This window comes from Chinchilla lanigera, unplaced genomic scaffold, assembly GCF_000276665.1.
Source record: "Chinchilla lanigera isolate Chin_1 unplaced genomic scaffold, ChiLan1.0 scaffold00027, whole genome shotgun sequence".
NCBI classification, from domain to species: domain Eukaryota; kingdom Metazoa; phylum Chordata; class Mammalia; order Rodentia; family Chinchillidae; genus Chinchilla; species Chinchilla lanigera.
This window is the reverse complement of record NW_004955428.1, coordinates 8,626,181-8,648,671: the sequence shown is the minus strand read 5'-3', so window position 1 is coordinate 8,648,671 and position 22,491 is coordinate 8,626,181. Positions and strand designations below refer to the sequence as shown.

General features: G+C 32.6%; 1 pseudogene; it reads right to left on the bottom strand.

Moving 5' to 3' along the window:
• Positions 1 to 20,918: 20,918 nt before the first annotated feature.
• LOC106148747 lies at positions 20,919 to 21,328 on the bottom strand (annotated as a pseudogene).
• Positions 21,329 to 22,491: the final 1,163 nt, after the last annotated feature.

The following is a 22,491-nucleotide window of genomic DNA, read 5'->3' as shown; positions in this document are numbered from 1 at the left end:
ACTTCCTTCCTTCTGTACTTCCCACGTTACTATTTTCCAGGGTCTGCGTTCTGAATCTTGGAGAGGCTGATTTGCTGCTCCTTACTATTCTGTGGTCCTGCTGCATCTCCTGCATGCTGTAATATATGTTCCTGAGTTTTTTCTTATCCTTAATTTTGGTTCATGTATGTCCTTAAATATCACCATTTTCAATCTAGTTAATTGAATTTATCAATCACTTCTATCCTATCTTTTGTTTATTAATAATTCCATCCTATTTATCTTCTGTTTATCAATCACTTCTATTTTCTATCTGCTTCTGTTGCTGAGATAAAAAAATTTCTTACATTAGAACCGCTAGTCATTCATTTATATTTTTTTATTATTAAATCTTTGCTTTGTATTTAACTCTCCAAACCTGGATATTTTAGTGATGAAAAAAGGTAGAAATTTGAATTCAGTTTTTCCTCAAACTTACCCAATGTCTTAAAATATTTATAGTACATGTAACTTTTGAATTGATTGATGATTTTAATAGTGATATTTGAAATATATATAATAAACCTTAGGTCTTATGTGATTCAATCTCTATTGCTTGAAAAGTACCATAATCAAAACCAGAAATCATCATAATGTAGAGGTTTATTCTCAGTCTCTTCAAAAGGTTTTTCTCATGAGCCTCATAGAACATCCTATTTATTCAGGGCTCTTATTTTCTAAATGTGTTTCATCAAGACAGATGCAAAAATATCTCTTGTTTCCCATCATTCCCTGCTCTTCACTGCAAACATACACCCTTATAATTCTTTCCAGAACATCACTCATCTGACTAATGACAGTTTCTGGACATTCAATCTTCCTTCTCTATTTGTCAAGGGAAGTGTGCAGGGCCTACCAGAACATATAAATCAGTACTTGCCCTCATAAATTTTCTCCTAAAAGTGTGATAACTAATAAGCATCTTTTCTTTGCTTTGTATTATTGCTAGCACTCTTTGCTAAGATTGCTAGTTGTTTCTACTAATCTAGCTGTCTTATTGATCTAACTTCCTGTGGAATTTTAGTTAACTGAACATTGACAATATTTGGAAGTTTATTTTGCCAAATTTATTGTTATCATACTGCTTAGATTTATAAATTTTTTATTGTTTTTTCAGATGGCCTTGCAAATATTTGTTTGAAATTAATAAGTATAATTTTTAATTTTGGAGAAATTATATACCCGAGTATATAACATTGAAAAAATATGTATTATATAATTTTTCATGTATATATTTATATACATATATATACATATATATGAATGATCATATGTAGCTTTCTTTTCAGTTGAATTTATTTTTAGGGGCATAAATAGAAATGAAATAAAATTGACAGAACATATAAAACTCAGCAAAGATAAAAAGTTGATAACACTGCATACTTTTATTGACAATAAAATGTGGAATACAATTTGGAGAAATGGTTTCTTTCAGAGTCTGAAAAGTGAAATAATTTTCTCCACTCAATCTATGTGTGCTGCTATCATTGTACTGAGGATGTTGCATTACTAGTAGTATTTTTAAGTAACACTTGATCAATAAAATAAAACAAACTTCCCAAATAGATCCTCATCATAATTTTGCATAACTACATTCAGATATTGCACTACAAAAAGCAGCAGGTAGAAAAATGAAGAAAATATTGAAGGAAGCATGTAAATTATTTTACACATGAAATCCTCTATTGAGATGTTTGAATACATTTTATGTGAAGCTCATATAGTTTCACAGAGGACATTAGTTGAAGCAAACCAAAGATTGTATACCAGGTAACTGTTAACTATTTCCCAGGAATGAATAAAATTGATATATTAATTTTTTATTATTTTCAACCCCTGGTTTCTTCATAAATCATGTAATCTTCAATCACATTTTTTCCTTAGAAAATATAAATATCATTTTTCCATGCTTTTAAATTTTCTTCTTGTTTATATTAATTAAACTGGTAGAATAATAGTGGCAATAATGCAGGTTTGTTTTATTCATTTAACAAAAATTTATTAAATTTATCCTGGGTTAGATTAATAGATAATTTATTTGTCACCTCAATAAAAGTTTACCTTTTGGTATGAAAGACAGGTAATACAAAATGATACAAATAAATGATATCATTGTGGATTTAAGATGATCTGAAGACAGTACATCTATATGCATAAAATTATAGCTAATAAAATTTGAATTTCAGGTAAACAATAAGTGGGTTTTTCATTTAAAAATTTACATGAATCTACAAATCCATGTATATATATACCTCCTAATGCTGCGTGGCACTTACTGCACTGTTGAACTGAACGTCAAACTAACAAGTTGCCTCATATTTCTATTTTCTAAGTTTGACTGGCCCATCTAAAAGCAATAAAGAATATAGAAAATTGCTACTCTCGCTTAGAGTGGTAAATAACTTGGGAATTAGAATAAGGAATAACCGTGTTAGGTGCTGTATATGTGTACACAGGCTCACAGAAATAAAGGAGTCATAACATTTAAGGAATGGAAAGAAGGCTATTGTACGTCAATTAAAATGAAAAAAGGGGAGAAGTCAGAAAAAAATTCAGAAGCCAGATTACTCAGAGCCCTTGTCAGCAAGAACAAGATGTTTTCTGAAGCTTCTTCTGTAGATTCATCTTTCGATGCAACTTCCTCTTTGACTCCACCTCTGTCACTTCTAATTGGCAGAAATAATTACCTGTTCTTTTTTGCACTGTAATAAAAATTTTCAGATAACAACAAGAATAAATGAAATGAAAAAGAAAACTTTTCCCAGCATCTTTGCAGTGGGTAGTGTCCCATTCAGAAGTGAACTCTGGCCTGAGCTGTTAAACCAGAAATTTGTCCAGTCTTTGCAGCCGCTCAGAAAATATCTAGCCATGTGTTTACTTTTAGGACAAATGGAAAGTTGAAGTTGTATAGCAGGGCTGAGAAATTTCCTACAATAGTACATGAAGTGCATTGTCCCTTCCTTCCTCTCCAAAGTCTTTGTCCTGTTGCTTGGAATACGTGACAGCAGGAATTCTTCTGGGACTCTGAGTACCAGGCCAACACACACAAATACTGGGACAGAACCTGGAAGGAGCGTGCACCCCGTGTTGTGAAATTAATCCCATTTTTGTTCTAGATGTCCCACTTCCACAATTAAAGAGCTGAGAAGAAAACATTGGCTTTTTGTTTTATTTTTGCAAGGCAGTGCTATTTTTCTTCTCTGTATTTTGCTTCTGAATGCATCCTACCTCGTTATGTCCTTTTACTCTTAGTTTTTCAATTTTGTTTTCTTTTCTATTTCAAGATCTGGTCCTTTGCCTATCTCTTTTCTTTCATATCATAATTTCACATCATCTTCATTTTTGTCATTTTTCTTTTCTCCTTTCAAATGTCTTCACTGGTATAATATATGTAAACATAAAATGTACAACTTTTAGCAATTTCTTTTTTTTATTTTAAAATAAAAGGAGGAAAACATTAACAGACAGACAACCTTTTACAAAATAGCAAAAGAACAGTACAGACAATACAGTTATGAACAAAGTGGTAGGAAATTAACAATGCTTGTTGTATTACATATTGATATCTTCAAAGTGGTTTCTCATGAAAACAGATAGAGACATGCAAAATTGATCAATCAAGGACTCATTGACAGTTTCTTTCAGCAAAGAAATAGAAGACAGTAGAACAACTATGTTAACTATCCTGTATATACATACATACAAAATTTCTCCTTCTTTCCCTTCTCTTTTCCCACATCCCAGTTGCCCTTTACCTTTGAGTGTTTTGCTATCATTTCACAATGTCTATCATACCTCCTAGTTTAAATTAACTCTTTCAGGTTTTACACTAGTGAAACAATGCAGTGCTTGCACATGTATGTCTGATTTATTTCCTTATGAGTATGGTCTCTAGTTGTGACCATTTACCTGTAAAAGCCTTGAGTTTATCTTTCTTTATAGCTAAGTAATATTCCATTATATAAAAGTACCACAATTTTCTTATCTAATCCTCGGTGGATGGGCATTTGGGTTGCTTCCACAATTTAGCAATTACAAATTGTGCTGCTATGAACATAGGTGCACATATATCACTGTGATATGATGTTTTTAGATCTTCTGGGAAAATACCCAGTTGGGTGATAGCTGGGTTGAATGGGACCTCTAGACCTAGTTGTCTGAGGAATCTCTAAATTGATTTCCACAGTGGTTTCACCAGTCTGCATTCCCACCAGCAGTGGAGAAGGGTTCAAGTGTGCAGTCTTGTGATATTAAGTGCATTCAAAATGATGTGCTGCCAACAAACTCAAACTTTGATTTCTTTATTTGAGGTCTTTCTTTAAGTTTTATTGTGTTTACACATGCAAATTTTCCTCTCAATTTTCTTTTACTACACCTCTTACATTTTTTATTATTAGTTTTCATTTTCACTTGTTTTCAAAATGTCTTCTAATTTTCACTGTGATTTCTTCCTTTCATTGGATGTTTAAGAGGATGCTATTTAACTTCCACATGCTTGTGATAGTTTTGGTTTTACTTCTATGGTTAATTTCTAGTTTCATTTCATTGTGATCAGAAATGATCTTGTGTTTTTTTGTTGCTGTTTTGTATTTTGGTTCTTTTTTTTGAGACAGCATCTCACTATACAGATCAGGCTGGCCCTAAACTCAAACTCATAGTGATAGGGATTCTCCTGCCTCAGCCTCCCCAGTGCTGGGATTACAGACAGGTGGCACCATGCCTAGTAGAAATGGTGCTTTATTTTTTTTTTATTATTTTTTTTTTTTTTGGTTTTTCTCCGGTACCGGGAACCGAACCCACGACCTTGCGCTTGCCAGGCAGGCGCTTTTGCCGCTGAGCTAAATCCCCAGCCCGAAATGGTGCTTTAAATATTTTTTATATTTTAACCTTTATTAAGACTTTTATAATTTAACATATAATTTGTTTTAGAGAATAATTAATATTTCCTTTTCATCCTTTTCAACCTGCATGCAACCTATCACTCCTCCCCAGAGAATTGTTTGGGGTTGCACATTTCAGGGATCTAAGCAGGACCTGTTACTTCTGATATCTAGACCTCATCCTAAATGTGCCTACTATAACCTCTGGTAACCCTATTAGTACAAGAATCCTTTCTACCACTTAGGAAAGCTGATGGACTAAAGATCTCTGTAAACTGTCTGCTACCTCCATAACACTGAAAGTTACAGGTGTTTTAGGAGCTCAGTCACAGGAACTAGGGTCAAATGCTAAGTATTAGAACATAAGATGCTCTTAGCATCTCTATTACAAAGATTTCAGGAATTCTAAATTAGTAACCAAAGACAGAACAAACTAAATATTTCTGATTTTATCACAATGTATTCAAATCATCATAGTTAAACTCATTTACCAATTATTGTTTCTAAAGTAATACATTTACACATCGTTTCCTTGTGTCTCATCTTCTATCAAGTCAGATAGCACTAATCAAATAAAGTGAACTAGGAATAAACATGTACGTATTGTAATTGAGTTCTGAATCAATTAAAATTTATAAGTAAATTATATATGTATATATATATATATCTATTAATCAGGTAAATTATGAGAAACCAAATGTTTTTAATATTAGATCATTATACTTAACACATTTTTACTTTGATTTTTTGTACTTATGAAATGTTACCAATGTGGTTAAATTTCTATTCATTAATGATTAATGTTTTGTTTTGGTTGTTCTGTTGTGTTTTTGAGACAGGGTCTTGCTATGCAGTTGCAAAACTACACTACTCACTCTGTAGCCCATGCTGACCTCAAACTCACAGAGATCTTCCTGCCACAGCCTGCTGAGTTCTGGGATTACAGGCATGTGCCACCAAGCCAGGCCTATGTTTTGTTTTGCTTTTTTTTCCGGTACCAGGAGTCGAACTCAAGACCTTGCGCTTGCCAGGCAGACGCTGTGCCATTGAGGTAAATCCCCAGCCCCCTATGTTTTTTTTATTACCAGAAAAATAGGATGTCTTGGCTTCTGTGAATAACGTCCCCAGTTTTAGTATTTATAGATTTCAACTACACACTTTATACTTGACAACTGAATTGTTGAAAAAGAAATATGCTAAATATATCTTCCAACAATTAAATTTATTTGAAAATACCATGTGCTTTAATCTCTAAAGTAACCTCTCAGTCAAAGCTTGAAATAGTACAAGATTTGAATATGATGTTATGTAACAGCTCAACACTCATTTTTAAAACAAGTTAGGTTACCTTTTCTTTGCAGTATTTAAGGTTATTATGAAAATATTTTTAAAATTGTCGAATCATTGCAATTAGTTCACATGGGTTAGCAACAACTTTGAAAAAGACAAAGGTAAAGAATTGGGTTAAACTGAGTGACTGTGGTAGGCAAAAGTAATATCTTCATCATTAATTCTGTATTGCCCTATTATTAGCACATAAAATATAATTTTTAATTAAATTTTTCTTTGCTATATATATCCAATCAATTTCACCTAATCAAATAAGGTGTATACAATACCTTCAATCTAATTTATTATACAAATTGCAGCTTAAAAGATGCAAATTTATTTTAAAAATGTATTTATTGATATAAATTTATCATATTCATAATTAAAATATCATCCAACTGAGGCAGACACAGAAAAAATGACACATCATAATGAGCTTGCTCTAAGCCTTTGGCCACTGGCTTTAAAAAACAGTTGAGCCTTGTTTACATGAAAGAAATATTTGTTCAGCCAGCTATAAACTATAGATTCAGAGTTATAATTATTTTTTTCACTGACTTCTCTGTTATACTCTGCTGTAATTCAGGACCTGACTTTTAGATTCACTTTTATCAGACAGTTTTCAAAATATATTTGCATATCTGAATTCAATTACATTAAAATTATTTTAATCTAAATTGCATCTTCGGGTTTCTTTTTTCTCCTTTTAATCTGAATCATTCTGCTCTTGTTTGTATTAAAATTCATGCTGACTCTTTTCATTTTTTTATTTATAATTTGAGAACCAACTTTGATCCCCCTAATTAAAACTTCTGTGAAGAACAAAACATAAAATGCCTGAGTGGAGGCAGTCTGAAGTTATTTGAAATGCTTTTAACATCAATGCTCTAACTTTCCATAGCGCCCTGAAGTGTTTGCAGACCCAAATAAAAAAACTTGGTGGGTCTTTCCAGAGTACACGATTAGTATTCAGTTATGCTATACTCTGGGTCCTTGACGGATCTGACAGTTATTGGAAGATGCTGAAAATGAATTCCAATGCTAGTCTGTTGATAGATAAATCTTTAAATTGAACAAGGGGTTTTAAAAAGAAAGGAAACCAAGTGAAAGTGATGACAGACTTTAATCCTGTTTGGAAAAGAGAAAAAATAATGGGAGAAATAAAAATATGAGCAGGAAAGTAGACTAACATGAACAAGGAATGAAAGCTAAGAGCTAAGGGTGTGCACAGGAGTGAAACAGGAGAAAGCAAAGGTGAAGATTTGGCTGATTGTCTGTCCACACACAGCTTGCTTCTCTCTGTGAAGTTCTGCAGTATTGCTGAGCAAGCAAGCCAAACGCAAAAGAGGCCACTGATGCATAAGTGGAGACCTAAGAGGTGGGGAAATGTTATGCTAATATTCAGAGAGGTCTCTGCAGGTCATGGGAAATAAGCACACGGGTTATGAGAGAAAATATACTGGGACAAAGATAGTGGCTTCCCTTTGATTTCTAAGATTGGCCAGAAATTATACTAATACTTAAGGAAAACAGATTTCTAGCACTTTCTAAAATGTCAGTCTGCACAAAATGAGTAAGATACTTTCCTACCATAGCATTTTGCAGGTTGCTTGTATCTATGTTGTTTATATCTATGTTTAATAAAATACAGCTCATCTGATATTTGTTTTTGCTTAATCTTCAAAATGGATCAATTGCAGATATAATAAAATTCGGATTTATATTTGATAAAACATTATCAAATTTAATATTTATTATACCACTATGACAACATAAATGAAAAGGAATTAAATTTTAATTAAAAATGTAGTAAAATGATTTAAAATATGAATATCTTTCCTCTAAATAAGAACGTTTGTGAAAAAATAAATGATAGGAGCATAATCAAACAGGTAAATATCCATCTTGATACAAAAATACAAGAGAAGCACACTCATTATGAAATGATGTACTTTCATTTTGCTGCTGAGGGTTTGTCATGTTAACTGTGTGTTTATTTCATTCACATTTGAATTACAGATTCCAGCTCATGTGAATTAGAAAGCAACAAGTTACACTTCTGTTTTTAATCACAAACTGGTTAAATCTAAAAATAGGAGCTCAACTGTATCAGCAATTTCATTTAAAATTTTGGGAAAATGTAGCAAATATTCTTGCATTAGTTTTCTTCTGTTTGAATTTAAAGGAAAAAGAATATTGCTCAACAGATGTTGCATTCTGTTTAAACTTTTAAAAGTTTTATTTCACCTCATACTTTTCACCACACAACTTACCAAAGGATTAACAGATGTGCTAATTTTTGTTTTGGAGAAACAATATTTTAGAAACTATTCTGGGCAACTAATTTCACAAATATAATCAAACATTTACTTTAGTAAATACCTTTCTATAAATATATAAAAACACATTCGTTGTAACTCTCAGGTGCAATCAAAAGTATATTGAATGTTTATATTACAAAAATGTATCACAGTAAAACACATGACCATTAACCCTTCTCAAATTGCACCCCCTCACTTTGAGGATACTATTTTCATCATTCTCACCCCAATCTGGAGCAGTTTTGGAAGTCCTTTTTTCTTGGGAGTGTCTTTAGGTATGCTAGAATGGCTGCCTCAGTGTTCTGAATTACTTCAAAATATTTATTTTCTGTGATCATTCTGACTGTGTGGAAAAGCCAGAAGTTACAAGGTGCCAGATTCAGGAAATAAGTATACAGTTTGTTACAAGCCTGGATATACGTTGGAAGGCTCTCAGTAGCAGCACTCATCATATTTTTTTTTTTTAAATCACAATTCCTAAAGATATTCACACATGAGGACTTTCACAATTGCTTCAGAAAGTGGCAAAAGCAATGAGATAAATGTGTTCAAAGCAAGCACGAATCTGTTCGGAGGAATTAATGGTAACTTGTCTCTTACTGTAAAGTATTTTATTTAAACTTTCACCATATACTTCCATCATGGACTGTAGTCATAAAGTAAAAAAAAGACAAGAATATGCGATCTGCTTTACAAATATTCTTTTGGGATCCTAAAAATATGAAATTACATTAGTGACCATTATTCTACATAATGTTAGGATTTAGAAATTACCCCTTCCTTTGGCATCCAACGGTGAGAAATCATAAGGTGTATATTGTTTATTCTTTTCTAGAGGTAGATATTAAGATTAAATTCTGAGTGCAAATAATTGTTTTAGAGTCCAAATATCATTGATAGAGAAAAGTATGAAATAAAAAGTAATCATAAAGTGTGCACTATAGAAATTTATGATGGGGGAAATTTAATCTCATTGGAATTGGGAGAGATTCTTGTAGAGGGATGTGAATCCCTTAATCACTCTCAGTGATCAGAGTACACACACAGCAACCACCTGTGTGTCCAGAGAAGTTTTCAGGCACAGAGATGCAGAAATTGGGCCCATGGAAGATAGCTAATTCTTGACCATTTGAAGTATTTGAGCAGGGTTTTGCTATAGTGCTTCTACATCCTACATTTTCATGTCCCTGAAGTAACTGCAATAAATTCTGAGTGCACGTAATATTACTGTTTCTTAAAGCTTAATTATAAAAGTCTCAGGATAGTTAGCTCCTTATAATGTACAGAAAACCATCATCCAGTGTTAAAATTGTTTCTATTTTAACATGAACCCTTTGTTCTACAAATGTAATAATTATATGCAAAGTTTAAAGGGCAACAGTCATGGATTGAGCAGTATCCTCTCAAACTTCATGTCTATGTTGAATATCGGAAGATAATCTCATTTGGAACTGTGAGATGTAATTAAGACATTTATATTGGATTAGAATGGGACCTAAATTCAGTGGCTGTCATTCCTATAAACGTAGAATAACACACAGGTATAGGCAGACAGAGGGGAGAGTCCACATGACTTCAAAGGTGGAGACTTGAATAAGCTGACTGTAAGCCAAGAAATGGCATGCATAACCAGGCTGCCAGAAGCTAGAAAGAGGCAGAAAAATGACCTTCTCCCACCACATATTAGAGAAGGATGACTCAGCTACAAAGGTGATTTCATATTGCTACCTTCCAGAACTGTGAAATTGTAAATTACTATTGTTTCAGCTTTGCGTTCCTGGGAATTGAATCCAGGGCCTTGCACATGCTAAGCAAGTGCTCTAATACGAAGCTATGTCCCAGGACTCTGTTCCTATTGACGTAAGCAATCAAGGCTGTACTATGTTGTTACATCAGTACGGGAATCTAATTCAGCAATATTTTATAAAGTGTTTTTAATTTCATTGACTTACTCTTAGTGATAAAATTAATAGATTCCAATGTAAAATATTTCTTTTTTTAAAGAAGTGATGCTATACATAAATTATTCACCAAATGGTTTGCTCATGTCTGCACATAGGCTTTACTAAATTCCTAGCTCAGTTGACCCCTCTCCAAGTTGGCTCCTGACCCATGATCCTCTTCCATGAGACAACTGAACCCAGGAACTACTCATCAACCACTCAGCCCTCCACATCCACTGTTCCCTTCCACTAGTGTGTCTCTTTGTGGAGGCCCCTGGGATGGCCAGCAGTCCCCACATGTCCACAGGTACAAAGTGATCCTCCCAAGCAATGAGTCCAGGCTCAGGGAGAAGGCACTGTCTACCATCTCCTTTTCATCACTGAAGTTTTTCTTTTTGTTTTCCCTATAGACTTCAATACTCACTTCAGATCCTTCCTGGGGACAGAGGATCCACTTCTCTCCTTCTTTTCCTCACTTTGCTATATTTTAGTATCTGGACACCAAATCTCAGAGAGGCTCTTTCTCTGCTACTCACCAGCTTGCCATCTTCTGGAAAATTGAATTAAGAAGGGGAAACACTCTTATAATAAGTTATAAGTTTTGTATCATATTCAATGAATTGATAAAAGAGAATGAACTCCCCTTATTTATTCTAATATGATGTGGTTTAATTTAATGGGGTAATGTCTCCCATTTTTAGTATATTTTCAATATGATATATATGAATAAGATATCAACAATAATACACAATTACTGAATCTTTCATGTTCCTGTTTGTTTCTCTGTTAATAACATGCGTAGTCAATTTTAATACTTCATATTCAGATGCTATTATTTTGACTACATTTTTTTAAGATGCATTCTACAATTTCTTCATTAAGATACACTCAGAATGTGATCCATGGAACCTTTCTAAAAGGTTATAGAAAAAAATTTGCTAATTAGTCTAATGAGTAAAAAACAAATCACAATTTTGAGCTCAACACATGTTCAAAGATTTTGTTTATGTTCAATTAACTTAATTGCTTATGTGATAATATCTATTTAGTGTGAATACAAATCACCTTAGCTAGAGGTCACATAATTATAGATATTTTCCCTACCTGCCATATTCAGTGCCCTAACTTGTTTAAATGTACATTTCTTTATTTTTAAGGGGCCCTTGCCACTTACTGCATATTTTATAGTCTCTATAGTTGAAATTAAGTGTGTTCCTCAATTTTAATTGTCAACCTGGCTGGATTAAGAGACTCCTGAAGAGGGTGTTGGATATAGGTGTAGTGTACTTATCAGAGAATTAATCCACTGGTCTTCATGGGTAAATGTGCTTTGATGAGGGAGGGCCCAGTAGCAGGTGGGCCCCTGGGCGCACGTGTTTGTGGAAGCAATGATTTCCGGTTTTCTTCCTTTGTATTCTGCTTCTATGCTGCCATCAAAAAGCAGTTTTACTAGACCACACCCTTTCTCCATGATATTTGGCCTCATCTCAGACCCACAACCATGGGGCTGTGATCACTGACCAAAGGTCTATTAAACAGTGAACCACTTTAAATCCCTCTTTCTTTAAATTCCATGTGTCAGCTATTTTGTTCCAGTAACAGGAAAATTGAAGAATTTGTAATAAATGAACTAAAAGTGTACTTTAAAATTTCACAAAATTGGAAAGAAAGACTTTGAAAACTGACCAAAGTCTCTGAGAGAGCTAAAATAGAATCAAAGATACAGAGATATCAAAGAAGGAAAATTTTCATTGTCTTTGTGAAAGGTTAAAATTATTTTTATGGTATAAATAATGTAAATTTGATAGGAAATTCATATGTTTCAATGCAATATTATGATATATGTTTTATGGAGAACTTCTGATAGTATACATCTATATTTATTCTTTAGCACAATTATTTCTTTCTTTATTTATATTGAATAGGATTCCTAATGTTCATACTTGACTTTTTATTATTCTTCAAAATAAAAAAGTCATAGGCAGAATATTTTACTTTAGAGAAATTAAACTCATGATCTTTACACTGTTCATGAAATTCCACTCATTAATACCCCAAACTTTGAAACAAATAATAAACTATATTTTTCCACATGAATTTCAACACAAACCAAACAGGTCAACAAGTTCTTATTTAGAAATGGCATACTTATTATTGTACAAACTTTCTAGGAAGTTCAGTTGGACTTAAAATTTCTGATTGCTTTTCTTGCAAAGAAGGAAGGAAGGAATGAAGGAAGGAAGGAATGAAGGAAGGAAGGAAGGAAGGAAGGAAGGAAGGAAGGAAGGAAGGAAGGAACAAAGAGAGAAGGAAAGGGAGGAATTCCTTTTTAGACATTTGGTATCAATTTAATATCATCTAAGAATTTCTTCTTCCCTCATATTCAATAGCTGAAAAATTATTTGTTGACATAAAAACAGAGATAGTCAAATGTTTTATCATGTCTTAATTTTTTCAACTAAGATGATTCTTGATTACTTGCAATATGTTAGTTCAACGGAAAGAAACATGTTTTATAAATGTCTATATCTAGATAGCTTGATGGATAAAACAGGAGAAATTAAAGCCAAGTCAATATATAACAAGAGAGATGATATAGGTAATTAGCTGCATTTGGCCATCTTTAGAATCTTTGGTATCTTTAGAATGAATATTTCCAGTCATGCAATATTTACAAAGGTTTCTGATATAATCTTTCCTGAATTTGTATGAGATCAAGAGTACCAATAATTGATTTGGGTAGATCAGGGATTAAAAAGACCAAACTTCACAAAGGATATCTAAAAGCCAGTGATCCTTTTTTTTTTTTTTTTTTAAAGACAGGGTCTCACTATATGTAGTTCAGGCTGATCTTGAACTTGTAGAAATTTTACTATCTCCTCCTTCCAAGTGCTGAAATTTCAGGTGTAAACCACCACTACGGCATTTTTTGGTCCCCATCTTTCAACAGATTGAAGATCTTTAGTAAAACATGTCCTATATGAAGTTAATGTTGTAGGACTTGTCACAGTTGAGAAGTTAGTGTAAATGAGCAAGGTGTTGTGGCCCATGTGTGTAACCCCAGAACTTTCGGGGCAGAAAAATCACAAGTTCAAGCACAGCTTGGGAGGCTTAGTAATTTAGTGATATTCAAATAAAAAATTAAATTAAATTAAATTAAATTAAGTTAAATTAAATTAAAGATTATGGATGTACTTCAGTGCAACAACTCTGGATTCAGTCCCTAGTACCTCATACATGAAAATATTATAGATATGCTCTCATATAAAATATATAAATATATATTAGAATCTTAAAATTATGTGCATTGTATGTTGACTTTATATATAATATGTGGATCTTGTGGGATTATTAAATTGGTTATGAAAATTAATTGTGCTGTGAATAAAGATAAGCATCTTCAGTGCATGTTTATGATGAATGGTTTTCATTTTGTGGGGGTACTGGGAATCAAACTCAGGACTTCATACTTGCCAGGTAGGTGCTTATACCGCAGAGCTATATCTCTAGCCCCCTGATCAAGGGTGTTGCTTTTTATATTCTCATCCTCTTCAACTATATTATACCCTCTACCTATTGTAGGAAGAGAAAGAGAAATTTTTATGAAGAATGTTCTCTCATATTATATATACATAAAATCCTAATGCAGTACTCGGAAGAAGCAGGAATTCCAGATGACTGTATTTTCTATATTCTTCCTAAAATTCCTGCTATTGAATTTTGTTTATAACATTCTGAATATTTGCATAGTAATATGTAAGAGCCAATGCCATATAAACTAATATTTCTTTTGTTTTTTCTGAAACTGGGAATCGAACTCACGAACTTGCTCTTGCCGGGCAGGCGCTGTGCTGCTGAGCAAAATCCCCAGCCCAATAAACTAATACTAAGAAAGACAGATTTTGTTACGAGGAAGAATACAGAATTCTTTTTTTAGAATACAAAACTTATATACATACTTTTGTTTCTTTTTCATAAAAAAATGTGAAGTATATACTTTCTAGTTTTCACTACCATTGACTTCAGAAACAAATTAGAATTTCCACTGTATCAAATGCTTAAGAAAGAAAAAATTTATATTACTTTTTCTGATCTTGATGTATTTTAATAGCAATTTCTCTGGTTCTAAATGTTTGTAACATTGTCAGAAAATAAATAATAAAATGCTAGAACAATCTATAATGAATGGTAGTTTTCTCTGCTAAATCTTCCCAAGTTGCCTGTCTGAGTTGTTCCTTCCTTGAAGAATGGTTCTTTCCTTCACTTTCCCATCTAGATCCCAACCAATATTCATTTTATTGATTACAATCACCTGCTCACATGAAGTCACATGATGATTTAAGGGACATGAAGTAACCTTTCTGAAATGTGATGATGTGCTCCCACTACTTATCTAATATCATTCATTGTTTTCTTCTTATACTGTATTCATTATCTCTGATGTAAATTTAAGCTTCCTGATGTCTGTATCATCTCTGAACTAACTTATTATGTTTTATGTAGGTTTCTACCTAAATGCTGTAATAGTTTTCCATGGAAAGACGATATTATTAGTTAAATAAGGTTGAAAATTTATGAATGCTTAAAGGTTTGCACACTGGATGTTTCTTTTCCAAAGAAAAGGATTGATGAAAATACCTTTAAGATGATAGGATCGCACAACTCTCAGAATGGAATGCAAGAAATATGTATATAGACTTACTTGACAAATTTCTACAAAAGTACAGAAAATGAGACCAAATTGGATGATAAGTCAGAATCCACAAAATGCTAACTCCTACACAGCATTGTAAGCTACTTTTCCCTCACAATGTTTTACAAAATATTTAGAATCAGATTCAATAAAGAAGGTGATCAGGACTGGCCTCTGGAGAGGACATTCCTCCTTACATTTAAAGCTCTCTGCGGTGCGGCCCATTTGTGTTTCTTTCCCAGCACCTCCACTTTAGGTATTCATAGTGGAGACGTTGCTACAAAACAACCTATGAATAAGCAATGAAACATCAGACTCAGTTTAATACAATAAAAGAAGGAAATGAACTTAGGAGAACTAATATAATATGGGTAGACAAACTACAAACATATAAACTGGGCCACTTGAGGAAGTACTATAACACGCACTTGAATGAGCCCCTATTTCAATGTATGATATGAAATTGAATGATGTCTCTAAATTATCCTAACATTTAAAGAGAACTGTTTGAGAGAAAAAAAAAAAACTTGAAGATCATATCACCACTAAGGTGTGAGAAAGCATAAGAAATTAAAACCTGAAAGTAGGATAGCAAAATGTTCAGGGACATAACTCTAGTGATGGTACCAGTTTATTTTTAGAGAACAAAAAGTGGGAAAAATTCAATATGTAATTTCTATAAAATGGATTTATGATTTCAGACTAACATTAAACATATATCTGAAGAAAATGATAAATGTTACAGTAAATTGTGGTACTAAATCTCAGTATAAAATATTTATAATGTCCCAATTTCCTTATAATGTGTGGTAAATTTTTTCTGAAATTTTCTTTTCTGACGTTAAGGATTTTTTGCACAGTAACTTCACTATCAAAATATAATTATGTTCAACTAACTTTGTAGTGCAGATGTAACTACAATTTACTTTCTGTGAGGCCATGGCAATTTTAATTGTATCCAAAATACTTTATCACTCAATTATATGATTCTTTTTTATTTTATTGATACATGTTCAAAATCCATGATGATCACGTTCACAGGGAAGCTGTACTTGTGCATGATACATCTTGCTCTCTTCTTTCCTTATTTCCTCCCCTTCCCTTAAGTCCTTCTTCCCCTACGTATTTATAAAAGCTTTGCTTCCATTTTTTCCTTCTAATCTCTTTTTCTGTCCCTTCCTTTTCCCATTCCCTCCCTTGTTCCCTTTCCCATTTAAACATTTTTTTCCTTTCTTCCAATATCTATTATATATTTTGGTCCTTAATTTCACTTTTGGTTTCTCACACCAGAGAAGCAATGCAGCATTTAAACATGTGTATCTGACTTATTGCACTTCATATGGTCTTAAGGTGCATCCATTTAGCTAGAAATGTCTCCATCTTATGCTTCTTTATGACTGAGCAGTATTCCATTGTATAAAAAAACCGTGTCTTCTTTACTCATTTCTAAATCAATGAGCTCTTCTTCCAAATTGTTGGTTAAATATTCCACATTCATTACTGGTGAATTAGTCACTCGATTTGATATTGCAAGTTCATGCTGTCTTAGAATCTTATTTTTTTACAGAGAAAAATAAATAGTGTATTTCCAAATTAATATATTTATATTCAGCCTCTTCAAACTTCAGCCAATATGGAAAACTGAAAATTCTTATAAGTAAATTTATTTCTGTGTCACTTCCTGTTTTTAATAATCTTTACACTTGATTTTACTACTACTCAAGGCATAAAGATATGGAAACATCACAGTATTATATACTTTTTGTCTTTTATATATGTAAATTTTTTAAAAATTCTCTACATCTTAGTGAGATATACTTCATCTTCATTTAGCCTAAGATTATTCCTTTTAAATTTTATAAATATGCGCTGGTGATATAGCTCAGTGGCATAAGTGCTTTCCTGGCAAGCCTGAGGTCATGAATTTGATTCCTGGTTACAAAATAAATAAATAAATAAATAAATTTTACAAATACATCAGAAAAATGTATCACACCATTTGCTATTGTGTAAATTTAATTTTCATTTTTTTCATTAAATAAATTATCTACTGTGAAATAATAACAAAATATAACAACATTACATTGGAGAATTTGTTCAGGTCAAAGTGTGTAAAACATAACCAAAATAATCTATCATTCCAGAATTGGTCTATGTATTACACTTATTATTACTTTATGTATTCACTGCCAAGTAACTTCATTGGTTTGTGAAGTGTTTTATTCACAGATTCTTGGCAACTAAGTGTTGTTGATGAATAATGCAATAATTTGCTAAAACACCTGGTGTTTCTTTTGAAGTTGGCCATAAACCTGTGTTACCTACTAACCCGAGTTAGTGTTCCATCTGTTCTACAAGCGGTGTCGTTGAACAGGGAATTTTTTTTTCTGTGAACTAATTTTAAAGGCTTCAAATATTGACAAGCTCTTTGTACTCCAGTTGGTTTTCTAAAGGACATTTCCCTATATTTTTCCATTCTGTTTGAAGTTTACATACAGCAACTAGAGTTTATTATACACCTAATTTTCTTTTGCCTTCTCATTGGTTAATCTATAAACAGTATCTTTGCCCTACTTAAAGAAAGCATTACTCTATTTGAACTGCCTTTTCATAATACAAGCAACTTCATTATATCTGGTAAGATAAATTTCTGTCCCACATGAAGTAGCGCAACATATTTTGCATCATTTGTTCTCCATCTTGGAAGCAAAAATGTTGATTGGTATTTAAGAATCTTGAAACATTCCAGTGACAGTACAGTGCTTTTTAAATGTCTTTAAAATTTCATAATTACAGGGTTGCTGTGTTTCTTCCTAAAATCTTAATTAACTTGAGTGTAATTCAACCCCTATATTGGTACACTTTTATTAGGCTGTGATTACATTTGTAAAATTATAGTGAGTTTTAGGGCCTATTTAAAAATGTGAAAAATAAGAAATTTTTTCAGTAATATTTGGATGAAGTTTTCCAAGCTGGGTTTATCATTTCATATCAAACTGTGAGAATGGAGAATTCATATAGGAGAAGTGATATATCCAGGGTGACATGGCTTTTCAAAACATAGTACCACTGTCTGTCAAGTTCCAAACAAAGGAACACAATGCCCACATAATTTACCCTAATAGACAAGGTATATGAAAATGAAAGCTATGGAAATTTTTTTGTATTTATGTGTAAAATGGAAAACATGTCTATTCTCTGCTTAAAGTGACAGATTATCCTAGCCTCTCTCTATTATATAACTGTTTACATCTTTTCTGAGCTCTGATAATATGTTGTTTTTGTCACTCTACCAATTATTTATTTCTTTTCCCATTAAACACAGACACATACCTATTCACACACATACTGCACACCTATGAATGCACAAATAATCTGAAATTAACTTGGAGAGGGGAGAAATTTCTGACTTCCTCATCGCTCTACTGCCGGCCCATTGCAAGTACTTGATACGTATTTGTAAAGCAGTTCATTTTTATCTCTATCTTTTCATATGAACTGAATATAATGCTGCCTGAGTGAATTCTGTGTAATAGCTTAGGACACAGAGTACCTAGGACATGATTAGAGCAACTCAAGAACCCTACAGTATGTTTAGCAGGAGCTATGTTTTACACGGGTAATTTAATTTTAACTACCCATATACATCTTTTATAGGTCAGTAGATACATAATTTTATAATTTGAATTTCTAAACTACAGTTAAAATAACTCAGTAATAATTATACAATGTGTTACCCAATTACAACCTTTAAAAATATTTAAGTCTCTCCTATAAGAAGCAACAAAGAAATATGAGCCAACATAACTTTTAGCAGAATGTGGAACTACAGCTTGCCTAAGGAATACCAGACTTGCTCACATTTGACTAGTTAGATTAACTGCACATTTCTACAAGGTTTGCACTGTAATTGGAATTTAAGTAACATTTGTAGTGTTATCTGTCAAAGACTGAAGAGACCCAAAGAGAATGTATGTCATTATGCAAAATTACTAATTAAGTACAAGTAATTTAGTAGACAATTTACACGTTCATGTTATAATAGAAATTATTCAGTTTTCAGGTCCTCTTTGTATTTCTAAAATAATCTTGACCCGAGGGATCAGGGGCTGTTAAAAATGAATTGTAAATTATCAAATAAGAAGTATGTTTAGCTGACTCATTGAGCTTTTGATATGGGTAAAGATTTCTCTAACAGTAATTGTATATGAGAAAACATTTTCTTATTAAGTAAATGATATTCATTAGCTCTTAAGTCTACTGTCACTTGATGACATTAAAGTGGAGAATTTTCCTTCTTGATTACCTCTCCAAGGATATTCAACATCTTTAAATTAATATTGATCAAACAAAACCATCATATCCATCAAAGTGTTCTTACCAATGTAGATACACAGAAACAAAAAAATTCAATAGTTTCTTCAAGGAGAAATATTGCATTACTGAAATGTACTGTAAATTTCTATAAATTAACTTTAAAATACGATTATAAAAGAATCATACGGAATGGAATATTTGTTGGGTGGCTATTTGTAAGTACGAGATGCATCTATAAATCTAAAAATCTTTTAATACTAAAATGTGCATTTTCATAGTTCACTTGTGGCCATATTTTGTCAATAATGGTATCTTTTTTTTCTTTTTTGTCTTTTTGGAGATAGGGTTTCTCTATGCAGTTCAGGCTGGCCCTGAACTAATTCTGTAGCCCAGACTGGCCTCAAGCTCTCAGTGATCCTCCTCCCTCAGCCTCCTGAGTGCTGGGATTGCAGGTATGCACTATCACACCCACTGCAGAGTGATACTTTAGCACTGATACTCTGATCACAAATTGATGCTTTTTTAAAAATATAAATCATCTGAAATCTCCTTGAAGGCAGGAATTGTATTTATATAAATAGCTTTAGTTCAATAATCTGCAATAACACTGACACCCAATTAAAATACTTCCCTCGAGTTCTTCTCCCTTTTTTCTTTTATGTGTTGTTAGTTTTAAATAATTTATTTAAAATTAGAATTTATTTCCTATTACTTTTCTGATTTTTATTGATGGCTAAATGTAAATCCATCAAATTTTTCAATGATTTTACTGGTATCCCAAAGATTCTGATAAAGCCCCATTTTAAATTTGTGAGATGGGGCAGTTTTATTTATATTTCTATTTTCAGTTTATATTTAATTCCCAAGTGGGTGAAAATTTTGACATGAATTTATTATTTTATTGAAAAGAGCACAGAAATGTTCTCTATATTAATTTTATTTATTGCAAAATATTAAAAAGTTTCCTTTGTGGCATAAAAATGGTGAATTTTCATACACACTTTGGGTGATAGATGTATATTTTCATATGCGTATTATACATATAATGTTAAATTATGTGAGAAATTTTAGTAATTCATTATCTTTATAAAATCTGTCCACTTGTTCTTCCTTAGATCAACAAACATGTTAACTACTAGTTTTTAAAATTTATTTGCATAGTTGCATCTGCTGTTGCTGCTTAATAAAATTCATTGTTATGTTAATGGCATAAAAATTAATGACGTAGTATCACTAAAAATATTGTTTCTAACTTTTTAACAAAGGTTCATCATTTTATATTCTTTGGTCTAAATTTCACCTTTTAAAAATCAAAATATTAACTCCTATTTCATTTTCAACTGAATTTGGTCAGTGCATTTTGGTGCATCCTTTTAATTTTATTTATTTATTTGTTTCCTGAGCCAACAAGTCTTTATTAAAGGTCTGGTGAAGTCACTGGTGGGGTCATGCTGCTAGACACAATGTCAAAGTCGATCTCTCCACAGTGTTTCTGGGCTTGATGCTCTCCTCCTGGTTGCAGATGAAGATCTGCCCCAACTCATCCGCACTCCAACTGTCTTTGCTCATCCACACTTTCCGCTGGCTGTCTGACAGATCCCGAAACATCTCAGCTAGCAGCCAGCGATCTATATGCTGGTATGTGATGCCCATGACATGGCAGATAAATTTTCAGATGGAGTCTTCAAAGCCAGTTATACCCTCCAGGAGGTCCATGTTTTCATCCAGGGCTTGCCAGAAGGCCTGGAAGGGACAGGTCTCCAGCAGGTCCCCAAGGTACGGAATCTGATGAATAGGTCACTCTTCTCCATGTGCCTAGTCCATCATGCACTTGCACAGGGCAAAGTGAGTGTAGGGCAGGTTGTTGGGACCGTGGCATTTAGAAAGGTGTCCGATTTTAAACTAGTGGTTACCTTGATCTTCATGAGGTTTAGATTACCTGTAGCCCTCTCACTGCTTTGGATTCTATCTCCTATTTCCCTCTATGAGCATTGTTAAATTTAACTCACAAACATTCCCTTCTCTTCCCCTTTTTTTGCTTCTTCCTCCAAATCCAGTTTGAAGTCATAACTGTTACTTCCCGTTAATGAGTATAAGGTGAATAGTGGACTGATTCTACTTTCTCTGTGCTCTCTCTGGTTTCCTAAACCACTTTTGATGAAGTATCTTTACTTAAAAAGGGTCAATGCTTAGCCTACAAAAATTTAGTCTTCATGTCTGCCTTTTGACTGTTCTTCACACATAAAAATATTTCCAATGATATCATCTGATTTGAGGCAGTTATCTGTAAGTATTTTCATTTTCTAAAGTCAATTTGTCATGCAATCATTAAGGAGGTCTTATAGAAACAGCATTCTCTGAGTTCTATCATATACTAAAAATTTCCCTTTACATTATTAAAGACTAATTTAGATGATTGTTACATCTGTTGGTCTTCCTTTCTTTGATCAACATCTTAAATTTGTTATCACATAGTTTTCTGGCACAAAACATTACTGTTTTGAAGGCTAATATCAAAGTCAGGTTATTTCTTGTAAGTATTTTATATTTATTTTCTGAACACTCAAAGATCTCCTGAGATTTTGCTTTAAAGTACAATATATGCTAGAATATATCCAAGCACGAAGTATTACCCACCGTATGTTGATTGTATCAGGCACAAGAAAGTAAAAAAAGGAAAAAATATGTCTATGTATATGTACATGCATATATGTATGTACATATGCATAGGTGTTTTTTTTCCCTTTTAGCGTTATCTACATACTTATTCATTTTTTCTTCCTGTTTAAACTTTACTTCCATAGATTGTTTCTTTTAGAATTCAGTCATTTGTAAAATAAAATTAGATCTCAATAGTAAACATCATACTGTTTCATTGCTATTTTTCTAATGTTGATTGATGATGTTTTTCATGGTTTTCATTATAATCTTATTTGACAAAATAGGTAATTTCATGTTGTATGTGCTTGTCTTTTTCATATGCTTACCTT